Source organism: Macaca nemestrina, chromosome 19, assembly GCF_043159975.1.
Source record: "Macaca nemestrina isolate mMacNem1 chromosome 19, mMacNem.hap1, whole genome shotgun sequence".
NCBI classification, from domain to species: Eukaryota; Metazoa; Chordata; class Mammalia; order Primates; family Cercopithecidae; genus Macaca; species Macaca nemestrina.
Window position 1 is genome coordinate 25,682,782 of NC_092143.1, and position 13,049 is coordinate 25,695,830.

General features: G+C 37.3%; 1 protein-coding gene across 4 annotated transcripts in view; it reads right to left on the reverse strand.

Annotated features, from left to right (window-relative positions):
* LOC105477108 (RAB27B, member RAS oncogene family) overlaps positions 1-13,049 on the reverse strand; it is a 166,409-nt gene that overhangs the window by 37,133 nt on the left and 116,227 nt on the right. Inside the window, exon 1 of one of the 4 annotated variants that reach the window (XM_071085292.1) lies at positions 8,243-8,342. The exons of 2 other annotated variants lie outside the window; for them this stretch is intronic. The gene's annotated coding sequence lies outside the window, so the exon portion shown is untranslated. Of the gene's footprint in view, positions 1-2,886; positions 3,660-8,242; positions 8,343-13,049 lie in introns of those variants that run through there. One more of the 4 variants, XM_011733493.3, reaches the window with a different exon arrangement.

The window sequence follows — 13,049 nt, forward strand, 5'->3', positions numbered from 1 at the left end:
GTTCTCTCTACCTGAACTTTTCCTTCTCCCCAACTTTCATAAGCTGACTCCTAATTATCATTCAGTTCTCAGCTGAAATTTTTCTTCCTCAGAGAGATCTTGCAGAACCCTGTATCTAAAGAAGGCTCCCATTCATTTTCTGTGGCTTCCCATATTTTAATTCTTTTTATAGCCTTTCTCCCCAGCTGATGTCTGTCTTCTTGTTCATTAACACTTGCTTTTCCCTCTAGGGTGCAAGCTCTAGGAAGGCAGAAGCTTTGCACGTCTTGTTTACTTTAGGGTCTAGCTCAGTATAAGTGTTCAACAAATGTTTGCTGGAAACACTAATATATACCCTGTTGGATCTAATTCAGTGTGGTTGTATAATAAAGACTACTGGTCTTGGAGAACTTCAGGGTGTACATATAAGAAAACTGAACACTGCACTTTATATAAGAAAAAGTATCTCTACTCAAAGGTACCTTATATGTTGAATCCAAAGAAGAATCCAGTCCAAAACTCACAAATATAAAAGCTATAGAATTAAGGGATCCTGATGAATTAGTATATACTTTTCAATAGTACACTGAACCCTGTCAATAGCTGCATTTAAGACAGCAAATTACTGAATACCTACTTTTGCTTCTGTGGTTTTCAGAACCACGCTCAGTAAAAATATGTGTTGGGGATTTTAATGAGATACTGGAACGGGTCTTATTTAGGTGCTGAAGGGTAAGACTCCTGAAGAGGAATTCCATTCAAGAGAATCATTGGCTCAAATGCTTACTTCTACCTTGTATCCAAGGCTGCTAATGGAGCAACAGAACACCTTGGACATCACCCTTTGATGATATATATTATATAATACAAATAATTTGTACTTTAAATGAAGGCAAGAATCATGTTAAATCAGGGGTCCCCAACCCTCATGCTATGGACCCTTACTGGTCAGTGGCCTATTAGGAACTGGACCGCACAGCAGGAGGTGAACAGCCAGAGAGCAAGCAAAGCTTCATCTGTATTTATAGCTACTCCCCATGGCTCACATTACCACCCAAGCTCCGCCTCCTGTCATATCAACAGCAGCATTAGATTCTCACAGGAGCATGAATTCTATTGTGAACTGCGCATGCAAGGGATCTGGGTTGCATGCTTCTTATGAGAATCTAATGCCTGATGATCTGTCACTATCTCCCACCACCCCCAGATGGGACAGTCTAGTTGCAGGAAAACACCTCAGGGCTCCCACTGATTCTACATTATAGTGAGTTGTATAATTATTTCATTATATATTACAATGTAATAATAATAGAAATAAGGTGCATTTGAATCATCCTGAAACCATCTCCCCTCCCAGTCTGTGAAAAAATAGTCATGAAACCAGTCCCTGCTGTCAAAAGGTTGGGGACTGTTGTTTTAAATGGATAAATATGACTAGCGTTTCAGGAAAATTCAAGAGAACATTGTCATTAAAGGATATAAATAACTCACATTATATGTAAACTAAAGGATGAAGCTTGTATGGTACCATTATTTTTATTTTGGACTTGATTCTTCAGCAGCTTATAAATTAATTGTTCTGTAAGGGACTGGACTCTGAAAGCAGGTCTGCTTGTAGACAAATTTCAGCTATGTTGAGTTCTCAGAACCTGTATTATAGAGATCTAAATGGTGGGCTAGGAAATTTCACACTTAATCATTTTTTTAATCTCTACATATTTTTTAAGTAAAGGTTATGTTTAATCTCATTACTCCCACAACCACCTAAACTAAGCCTTTCATTGATCTGCAGAGTAGCTAGTAAAGAGGCACAACATATTTGTTAAATGGTTAATAGAAAAGACACAAAGAAAAAATTGGAATGAGACATATTTCTACCAAGGAAAATCCTAAATGGGAAAGTGGAGAACCAGAAGCTTACTAGAATAAAGTCAATAGGCACATGGAGAGACATTTAAGAATGAAAAAGTGTGTATGTGGGTGGGTGGGAGGATCCGAAGTCAAGCGCCTGTCTTCCCTTTCTGACAATTTTGTTCCTGGCTGACTCTAAAGATATTGCAAAAATTTCTAAATATCTGTATTTTAACTGGTCTCAACCCACGTTTGTTGAACTCAGGATTCTAAAGACTAATGTAAATAATTAACCTGGGAGAAACCTCTCTGCCCCTTACTGGTGGCATTTCATTGAATGTACAATATTCTGCACTTTCACTGATCCCCAAAACTAAAGCTATATGTTGAAACAAGATGCAGTAAATGGTGGGGAGTAAAGGAGGAATATCAAATTGTTCATCTAGAAGTTATAAATACATATTGGCATTACTGGATTCTAGATGTAAAAGAAGCCACAGGCAAAAAGCTACACAAAAAATACAAATGAAAGAGGGTGGAAGAAAGAGGATAATGTGAGGTGAAAAAACATTAGATGTGAGATTATGAAAGGTCTAGGCTGGAAAAAAGGGAATTTTATAAACTAACAAAAGCTATATATCATTCTGCGCTTACAACAGGTAGTCCATCCAAAAGTAGATGAAGGGAATTACTAACAGTAATACCCATAAAAAAAACCCACTGTATATAAATCATGTATGATTGTGATACTTCCAAAAAAGACAGAATCAAGTAATTTCATACCAATTAACAGGATTAGCAAAACATCAAGTAGTTAACCTAGTTTCCATTTCTCTTCTTTCACAGTACTTAGAGAAAACTATACTTACAATTTCATTGTTGCTGTCACAGCATTATCTTTTGAATTCTGGGCCAAGACCCAAGTCAAAACTACTCGAATCAATCAAATTGTGGTTTCAAGATTTTATATATACATACACACACACACACACATATATACACACACACACACACACATATATATATAGAGAGAGAGAGCACAAGTCCACAACTTGCCATAGACTGCCAGGAATGAAGTTCTCTCTGAAATTCAGACTTTATAAAGTTCTTTCTCATCTACTTATTGCTGAATGTTAAGATTTCAAGTTCAGTTGCTCTTCTAAAGATGCTTCTAGGTGAATTGAGATTGCCACAATTAAAAGAATTTAAGATCCCATTGCAGTTCTATGGTCTCTGACTCATAATTGTGCCCTCACTGACACATTGCCAAGTTACTCAGAACACAGCATATCCTCAGTTTTCAAAAAGAACATCAAGACAGTTCATTCAACCTTTACTGAACATCAACTATATGCAAGAGACTTTCAAAATTGCTTTAAAGATGGAGGCAGATGAAAACACCTAAGCCAGGAATAGAATTCAGTCCTACTCTCCTCCCTGAACCTATGCCTCAAATTTACTGGAAGATAATATTATCAGGAAATGACCTTGAAACAGATACTCATATTGTGTTCTCCGCTGCAGAAACTAGAATGGTTTTGTGGTCTGTCTCTACATCCTGAATTTCAAAACAGACATCCATAAAGGAAGAGAAACAAGATAGTTGGCATGTGCAGGAACAAGATATTTGCCCCTAGTGTTTTAAGTCAATTCTTTCATTTTAGTGGCATGTCAAGGCATGGATACGATATACACACAACTTGAGGGCAACAATAAGGTTCATTAGCAAAAGACACTACTTCTTTTCCCCTGAAATCACAGCTTATAATTATATCCTTTCAACTTTTTTTTTTTTTTTTTAATAAGCCCTTCATGCTCAGGTGATCCAAGGCATGTGAACCAACAAACACAAAATCCAGAACTACCTTGTAAAGGCTTTAATAGAGATCAAAGAAACTTGAGCCTGAAGAAATTTGACCTGTTTGGTTTCTCTTGACTAGTTCTCTCAAGAAGGCATTTTGGCTGAGATAAGCATCTGCTGAGAAACGGAAACAGCTGTTCTGAATCATTTTCCAAATTAAAAATAGGAGTTTCTGAATAGTGTGAAGAAAGGTGGAATCTCAAAATTATGCCATATTGAGAAGTATCCTTACTAAGAATTTTGGGTTAAACATGTGGTTTGAATCCTAGCTCCTCACAGTATTAGCTATGTGGCTTGAACAATTTCTTTGACCTGGTCCTCAGATCCCTCTTGTATAAGTAGGGATTTGTAGGGTCATACGGTATATGTGAAGCACCTGGCATACCACTTAGCCAGTGGGGAGATCTTGAGTAGGTGGAAATGATCTCTTGGTACTAAGTACTGTCTGCAACCATTTCTTCGCAACCTTTGCATTTCTTTGTTACAAGTGTTGCAACTGCAAACACTCACTAATAACATTTCTCATTTTGTGCATTAAACCTAAATAATAACTGAAATGAAGAATTCTGTTGTTAGTAAACCTGTGTTTCTCTGAAACACAGAATGCTCAAATACAATGAACAAAAGTAGCATAAAATACAAAATGTGCTCTAAAGGGTTTACAATTTAAAAATTGATTTTTGTGTGATCACCAAAATAAGTGTTAAGTAAAAACAGGTGGAAAGAATTGAACGGTACGCTTAAAATGGGTGCTTTTTTGTGTAAATTATTCCTCAATTAAACACAATCACAGAAAAAAATACTGTTGCCCAAGAATGATTCTTGGGATTCTGATGAAATCGGTCTGGAGTGTGTAGCTTGGGCATAGGGAGTTTTAAAAGCGTTTTAGGCGATCTAATGCAGAAAAAAAGAAAAAAAAAAGCAGACAAACAGGATGCAGAATAGGGTGGATAATAATTTACTGATGCCATGTTTAGCCAATAAAATTCAGGACACCCAGTTTAATTTGAATTTCAGATGAAACACCAATTTATTTTTTAGTGTAAATATGTCCCAAATACTGCTCACTTAACTGATGTCCCATATTTCATTTGGCAACCCTAAATAGTATGCTAATTCTTGTGCCAAAAAGGGGGAAAAGAATTATATATGTGCCTAATTGTTTTTATATGCGTAAGATAGATTTTGCAGGTTTGCTTCTGGGTAGACAAACTACCACAGGAGACAAGGAGGAAAATGACGTTTTTTACGGTATACTTTGGTGCTTTTTGAATTTTGAATCACATAAACATATTACATATTTTTAAAACAAACACTGTTATAAAGTTGAAAGATAAACAATTTCTAACAGGATCTAAAAATCAATATAGGGAGACAAAATGAATAATACATGTGATGCACCTAGCAAACAAAACCAATAGAAGTTTGCCTAAATATTTGGTTCTATTACACTCATTTTCTCAGTGTAGTCAGATATCTATAGAATATTAACAAATACTTTTTCAGTTGCCAGACTATAACTCAAATTAATATTAGCAACCTCCTGTTGCATTGCACTTCCATATATGAGTTCATTGAATCTTCAAAATAATCTTCAGAGGTTTTGCAAATTAAAAGGCTTAAACTCAGAAAGGGTAAATAATTTGCCCAAGACCACACAGCTAATGAGTAGCAGCCTGAGGTTTGAAGGTCTGTAAAAATCCACAGCCCTTTGCTTTTAAATACAACACAACACAACACTCTCTTTAGGAATATGTATTCCTAAAGAGTCAGAAAATTCGTCTTTAGGCATAAATATCAATGCAAAAAGGAAAAGCACTGAATAAGTCCCTTCATCAGTCACTGAGCTATGAAACGTGACACACTGGCAAAAAAAAAAAAAAAAATGTATTCTGAGGCCAGGCATTGTGGCTCACGCCTGTAATCCCAACACTTTGGGAGCCTAGGATGGGTGGATCACTTGAGGCAGGAGTTTGAGAACAGCCTGACCAACATGGCGAAACGCCGTCTGTACTGAACATACAAAACATAGCCAGGCATGGTGGCATGCGCCTGCAGTCCCAGCAACTTGGAAGGCTAAGAAAATCGCTTGAACCAGGGAGGCAGAGGTTGCAGTGAGCTGAGATCGCACCATTGCACTCCAGCCTGGGTGACAGAGTGAGACTCTGTCTCAAGGGAAAAAAAAAAAAATTTATATATATATATATATAAAATACATACATATATAAATGTATATAAAATATATAAATATATATTATATATAGTTTGTTTGCTTTTAAATAAATATACAGTATACTTCACTTTGTGTAATACTTGTGTTCCAGGAAAGTTGTTTGTAAATTACATATATGCAAATATAATTATATTTAGAATAAAATTGGGAGTCTGCTTCTTAGACAAACCCTGTTAAGTGTTTTTTAGACAGGAAGATATTTTTATAATGTGCCAGAGCACACTTTGTTTATTTTTGGACAGGGTATAACATTAGATGATCTAGGAGTTGGCTAATTGCCCTTTGCATTTGGGGGTCTTAATACAAAACATGGTTTTGTATTAAGTGGTTTATGTGTGAAGAGGAATTTTGCCAAATTTCAGAGGATTTAACTAGTTAGATTAAGTTTCTAACTCGAGCCTACCTTTAGCTAATTATTTCTTTTAAAGGTATGAGTAAATATTTACCAGAGAACAGCTTAACGCCTCTTAAGTGATGAAAGCAGTATTATTTTCACAGCTTATTGGAGACAAGAGTATGTCAGGGGTCTAATCAGTTTCCTTTTGTAAATGGTTTCAAAAACTTTTTTCTAAAGTCTATCTTGTCATATAATTTATATATATTCCCTAGTGATTTACTTTCTTTTTGTTTGTTTTGAGACGGAGTCTGGCTCTGTCGCCCAGGCTGGAGTGCAGTGGCACTATCTCAGCTCACTGCAACCTCCACCTCCTGGGTTCAAGAGATTTTCTCCCGCCACAGCCTTCTGAGTACCTGGAATTACAGGCACATGCCACCACACCCGGCTAATTTTTGTATTTTTTAGTAGAGACAGGGGTTTCAGGAAGTTGGGCAGTCCGATCTTGAGCTCCTGACCTCAAGTGATCCGCGCTTCCTCGGCCTCCCAAAGCGCTGGGATTACAGGCATGAGCCACCGCTCCCGGCCGATTTACCTTCTTTAGAGTGCAGGTGCTGGTGCGGAGTGAGAGGAAAGATCTAGAAATGGCAATAGAAAGCTAATCTTTCAAGAGCCATTAAAGTTAATAATTTTTAAAACAGTTGACTAAAAGCTAGCATCCCGTTGGAAAGAGATTCACAGCCTCCCTGGATAGTTGGCAGGATCTGCAACCAACGTCCGGGTGGGAGTGGTGACTAGGTGAAACAGCCCTTCACAGATCTCTCTAGCCTGAGTGTACCAAGGCTGGGCACATGGAGATTCAGGCAGGCCCTGAATTCCCCATGCATTTTCTACCATTACATTGACATTTCTGAGCTGGCAGTATTACAATGCCAAATCCATGCTTTAAAAAAATCAGCTCAGGACTCAATCTCTAAAATGAAATCCCAGATGTGCTGCTGACCTGGCGATGGCTCCATTTGTCCCCATCGCTGTCTTTGTATTGCAGTGTTTGAGCCATTATCTGAATATTCTATTTCTTATTTATTTCTAATCAGAGTGATAATTTTTTTGAAAGAACAAAATGAAAGAATATGTATAACATGATAGATCTATGTCATCAAAGATTATGTCTCAAAGCAACAAATAATTAAAGAGTTTACATTTCTTTTAGCTCCCTAGGAACAGACATCCCTCCTATCCCCTCTCTCCACCATACCATGAAATTTTTTAATGTTTTTATGTATTTAAGTCGGTATTTTCCAGAATGCATTACATTCTGGTAAGGTACTGCCTACAGTTAATCTGCATTAAAACTATGTTAGTTTCAATAAATCAAATTGCATCTCCATTTAATTGTATTTGTTACATTTAATTGAATCAAATTTTTGTTTACTCTTCTAAATATTAAGAAATAGAGGAACTGAATGGTTTGTATCTTTTATAAACTATGATGGTTTCAAACTGAAGCTCTCATTTTTCTCCTTGCAGGTCAGCAGCCAATTCTTACCCAAATGGTTCTTTACCTATAGTCTGGGGAAATAGATGTATATCCATGTATGAATAAATTCCATGATTTTTCCTATTTAAATTTTAATGATATAAAGGACCAAGGCCTAACACAAAAACTCTATAGTGCAAAAATTGTTGATTATGCAGTTATGAGACAGCCATAAACATTATTTTCATAAATTCGTTCTTCCAGAATATGTATTCCTAAAGAGTCTGTTAAATCAAGTTTAGCCTAAAGTTGCCTCCTTACATATTTAAGTTCAGCCTAAAGGTTTTTCTGTACACCATGAACTATACAAATGGAGGTGTAAACCGACCATAGCCCACACCTGTGCCAGTCACTGAGTTTGGCCAATCAAATGTAGCCAACTGTTCAAATCGTGTTCAAATAAGGCAAATGCAGAACTTGTAACCAATCCAGTTGTTTCTGTACCTCACTTCTGTTTTCTGAACATCACTTTCCTTTTGCTGTCCATAAATTTTCTTCCACCACGTGGCTGCGCTGGAGTGTCCCAATCTGCGTGATTCTGGGCCTAAGGGATTCATGAATTGATCATTGCTCAGTTAAACTCCTTTAAATTTAATTTGGCTGAAGTTTTTTTTTTTTCTTTTTCTGTTTTTTAACAAGTCCCAAATGTGTTAACAACGATGTTTGGAAAATCAGGACAAATTAAGCTAAAACATGTGGACATCAGCAGCCAATCCAGAAAATATATGGGGAGGTTCAAATGAGTTGATAAGGTTTTACTCAGTCTCCTGTTTTTTTCTGAACATTTCTTTACTCACTATTTGAACCCGTATTTCGTATGTTTCTCCACATAATATCAGAAAATTTTAGCATCAGTAGTAAGACAAATTAACAAATTAAAATGAGCATAGATATTTAAAAGAGTCAAGGACTTGGAGAAGGGAGTTTCAGATACATCTAATGTCATAATTAACACAAGACTTCTAATTAACATCATATTCCTAATTGGGTAGTCTATTATGGGTTGGAGACTATTCTCATTTTTCTGGGCTGCCGTATGTTGACTCTTCAATTTGTAGGCCAATGCAGATGTCTTCTTTTTACAGTGGTTTTAGGGGTACCAACACAGCAGCTCACTCAAACATCTCTCCCCTTCCAGTTTACCAGAGAGCTGGGTATTCCTATCATTAGGATAATTTCACAGGTGCAGTAGAAATGCATTTTATGTCAGAGCCCCAGAAACATGCAGAACTTCAGATCCCTGTAGGAATGCGTTCACAGGGCAACGAAAATAGCATCAGTGCCTTGAGCTTCATTATTGTCCATTTAAAAAGCAGTCATGGCTGGGCATAGTGACTCACGCCTGTAATCCCAGTACTTTGGGAGGCTGAGGCAGGCGGATCACTTGAGATCAAGAGTTCAAGATCAGCCTGGCCAACATGGTGAAACCCTGTCTCTAGTAAAAATACAAAAATTAGCCATGCAAGGTAGCAGGTGCCTATAATCCCAGCTACTCAGGAGACTGACACAGGAGAATCGCTTGAACCCAGGAGGTGGAGGTTGCAGTGAGCTGAGATCACACCACTGCACTCCAGCCTGGATGACAGAGGGAGACTCTGTCTCAAAACAAACAGACAAACAAAAAAGTCATGTGAAGTCCATTTCTACTTTATTTATAAAAGTACAATGGGAAACGTTGCCATTATGTGCTTTGTGGCATAAACTTACTCTTAGAATTTACTAATAGAAAAAAAAAAGCGTCTCTCCCAAATATCTGATATATTTGCTTTAGCCTGAAAAGAAAAGCTTAAGGTATTCATTGCCTTCTTTTTTGCCTCTATTGCCTGGAAGCTCAGAGTTCAGTTTTTTGCTCAAATATGGTAGGTATCAAAGGTTCTCTGGTTCAACTACTTTACCTCTCTCTACTCCTAGACTACATGGCTTGGTTCTTGCTTGTTTTTTATTCTTCTTTTACATACTTGATTGAATTTTTATCTCTATTCCTAAATGATTGCAAATTATTTCATGGGAAGAGATAGAGTTCATTCTTGTTATTCACAGGAGTTATACGTTCTATAAAGTTGCTACAAACACTGAATTAGTGAATACCAAATCATTGCTATTAGAGGAAATGGGATTAGGCTCCTGTGAGCCTCTGGCCACAGTATTTTCATCAACTGAGCAAAATAGAACATTATTTTCTATGTGCTTTCATTTAAAGATATCTTATATAGTTGATTCGTTAACACTGAACTCATGGTCAACAGCACTATAACTCATGCCTGAACGAAACTTATCTGTGTATCTTCTCCTTAAGGCACATACAGCCTGCTTGCCCTTAAGAACACTAGACAGTCCCTCAGCACTGCCCATGGGGGATATTTTAAACAGAGAAACCGCCACTTGAAAGGACAAAAATGTGAAAAATATGGCATTAAATAAATCATGAAAAGGACACTTGTTTACAATATGAGAGCTAAAACAAGAATGTACAGCACCAACTTGTTTGACCTCAGTTGAGAATATGCAAGTTGTATGCAAATTTTTACCACTCTGTATATGCCTGCAAATAACTACAAAAGCACCATGGTATTGATTCTGGGGTCACAAATAAATGTTATTAAGCAGGCAGATTTGCAAATACACGATTATTGAATCACAAGGATTGATGGTATGTTATCTCAAAATTAATATTATTATATTTTGGCCAATTAGCATATTTACAACAATAAGAAGAGCAGGTTAACAAATAGAAAGGAGGGTTCTGTGGGAGTGGAACTGGTGAAAAGTATACTTGGATAACCTTGTAGAAATATGCAAAAGGCTAGAGCAAAGACAGAACGAGCATATTCCAGGGGGCAGCCAGGGGTTCTGACCAGCGAATCAGGGCCCTGGGAACAGACTAGGAAAAACAAGGTAAGGCTAAAAAGGAGACAGCATTAACCTATTTCACAATTTTCTTTTTTTTTTTTTCTATTGCAATGACCCTTCTATTATATTCATTATTGCTTAGCTAGAAGTATCCGGAGAGACTTACTTTCTTCCTAAATAGATTTTATTTTATTTTATTTCATGTTATTATTATTTTTTTGAGATGGAGTCTCACTCGTCACCCAGGCTGGAGTGCAGTGGCGTGATCTTGGCTCACTGCAACCTCTGCCTCCTAGGTTGAAGAGATTCCCCTGCCTCAGTCTCCCGAGTAGCTGGGATTACAGGCATTAGCCACCACACCCGTGTAATTTTTGTATTTTTAGTAGACAAGGGGTTTCACCATGTTGACCAGGCTGGTCTCAAACTCCTGACCGCGGGTGATCCTCCCACCTCAGCCTCCCAAAGTGCTGGTATTACAGGCATGAGCCACTGCGACAGGCCCCAAATAGATTTTTTACCCTACACTTAGGCTAACACATCAGGCCATGTGAGTGGGCATTGTGATGCTAATAGTAGCCTAATGCATAAGGAGCTTTGGCCAAATTGTTAGTAAAAGTTGAGGCATCAGATTCTAAAGGAAACCTGATGTCATATTTCCAGTGTTGATGATGAAAAACTTTATTCAACCTGAAAGAGCCAACTCCCTCCCTATACCTCCATTTTCACAGCAACACCCACATAAAGACACCCAACCGGTGAAAACTGGTAGAAAGGCAGGCTGGAAAATAAACATGTGAAATGTGTAGGACAAAATAAGCAGATCAGCTCATTTATTTAGGATGCTGCAACGTAGTAGATTCTCAGTGTCTCAGGGATCTATTATGTAAGAAGTAGATCTAAATTTGGCCAAGCACAGTGGCTCACACCTATAATCCCAGCGCTTTGGGAGACCAAGGTATGCAGATCATTTGAGGTCAGGAGTTTGAGACCAGCCTGGTCAACATGGGCAAAACCCCATTTCTACTAAAAATACAAAAATTACCCAGGTGTGGTGGCTAATGCCTGTAATCCCAGCTACTCGGGAGGCTGAGGCAGGAGAATCACTTGAAGCCGGGAGGTGGAAGTTGCAGTGAGCCAAGATGGTGCCACTGCACTTCAGTGGGTGACAAAGAAAGACTCTGTATCAAAAAAAAAAAAAAAAAAAAAAGAAAGAAAGAGTAAATTTTCTATCTGTACTGGGACTGTCTTCAACTTTAACCCTCACAGATCTTCCATTTTGTGAAAATTATTAGGATTATTTGTATCACAGACCTCCTTAGAAATTTTAACTCATAATCATTTGTCAGGGTGATTGGCTAATTCATTGTCTCTTCCCACAGTTATATCCCTCAGAAGATATTGATATATTGAAAAACTATATCAACATGATGTGTTTTATTCATGAACTTGGCTCAGTTCTTGAAGTGGCACCTTCATCATCTCTGATTAATATGACACTCTTCTCCTCCTCCCTGCAGCCATCTCAGGGTTATGAGATGGTTTTTCTTCTAGTTCTGTGGCTCTTATCCTTCCTGTCCTTCATTTGGACTGTGGTCCTAAACCTGTTAGGATGGGTAACCAACATACAGATTATAGTGTAGGAGGGACCTTGCCCAAATAGTCATGATTTTTAACATTAAATGTTTTGATCTTGTTATTTGGCCAAATTTTACAGAATTTGAAGAAACATTTCAGAAAAGACTTTATATTAACATTTTCCATTTTAGAAGAATAGAAATAATCTTCATGTTATTATGATACGTTAAAGTGTTAGGATCAAGTAGATTGACTTGAAAGTTAGAATGCATCTGATTTCCAAACAGGCCAGTTTGCTCTGCTTTCTTTTATAATAGGTTGACATCAGACCCTTGGCCCAGCTGATATGCAGCCGGAACACACCAGTGTGGTTTATTTTGATTGATCAGCAGGTGTCGTGCTCGTTGTTGAATGTGTTTAGTATCACCCTTAGTCCCTGGAGAATCAGGAGAGGAAACAGCAGAGATGAGTGCAGATATATTACTGACACTCTTAAAAATGACTCTTCAAGTGTAAATTCTCTTTGCAGTGAGTCAGAAAGAAGCATCTTCTTAATATAGAATAGGTTAGCACTGCTAAAAAAAAAAAAAAAAAAAAAGATGAGCTTTATTGAAAATCTAAACTTATAGGTATGTTATTACCACAAAGCTTTAACAAAAATCAACTGTACAGGGCATTAATTTATTGTAATTTATTATAGTGTTTTCTTGAACTTCAACAATCAGAGATATTTTTACTACAAATTCTATGTAGGTTATGTTCCTTGCTGACACAATATCCAGTGACAATGGTACAAATGAATTTGAAAGACAGTGATTTACGTTAT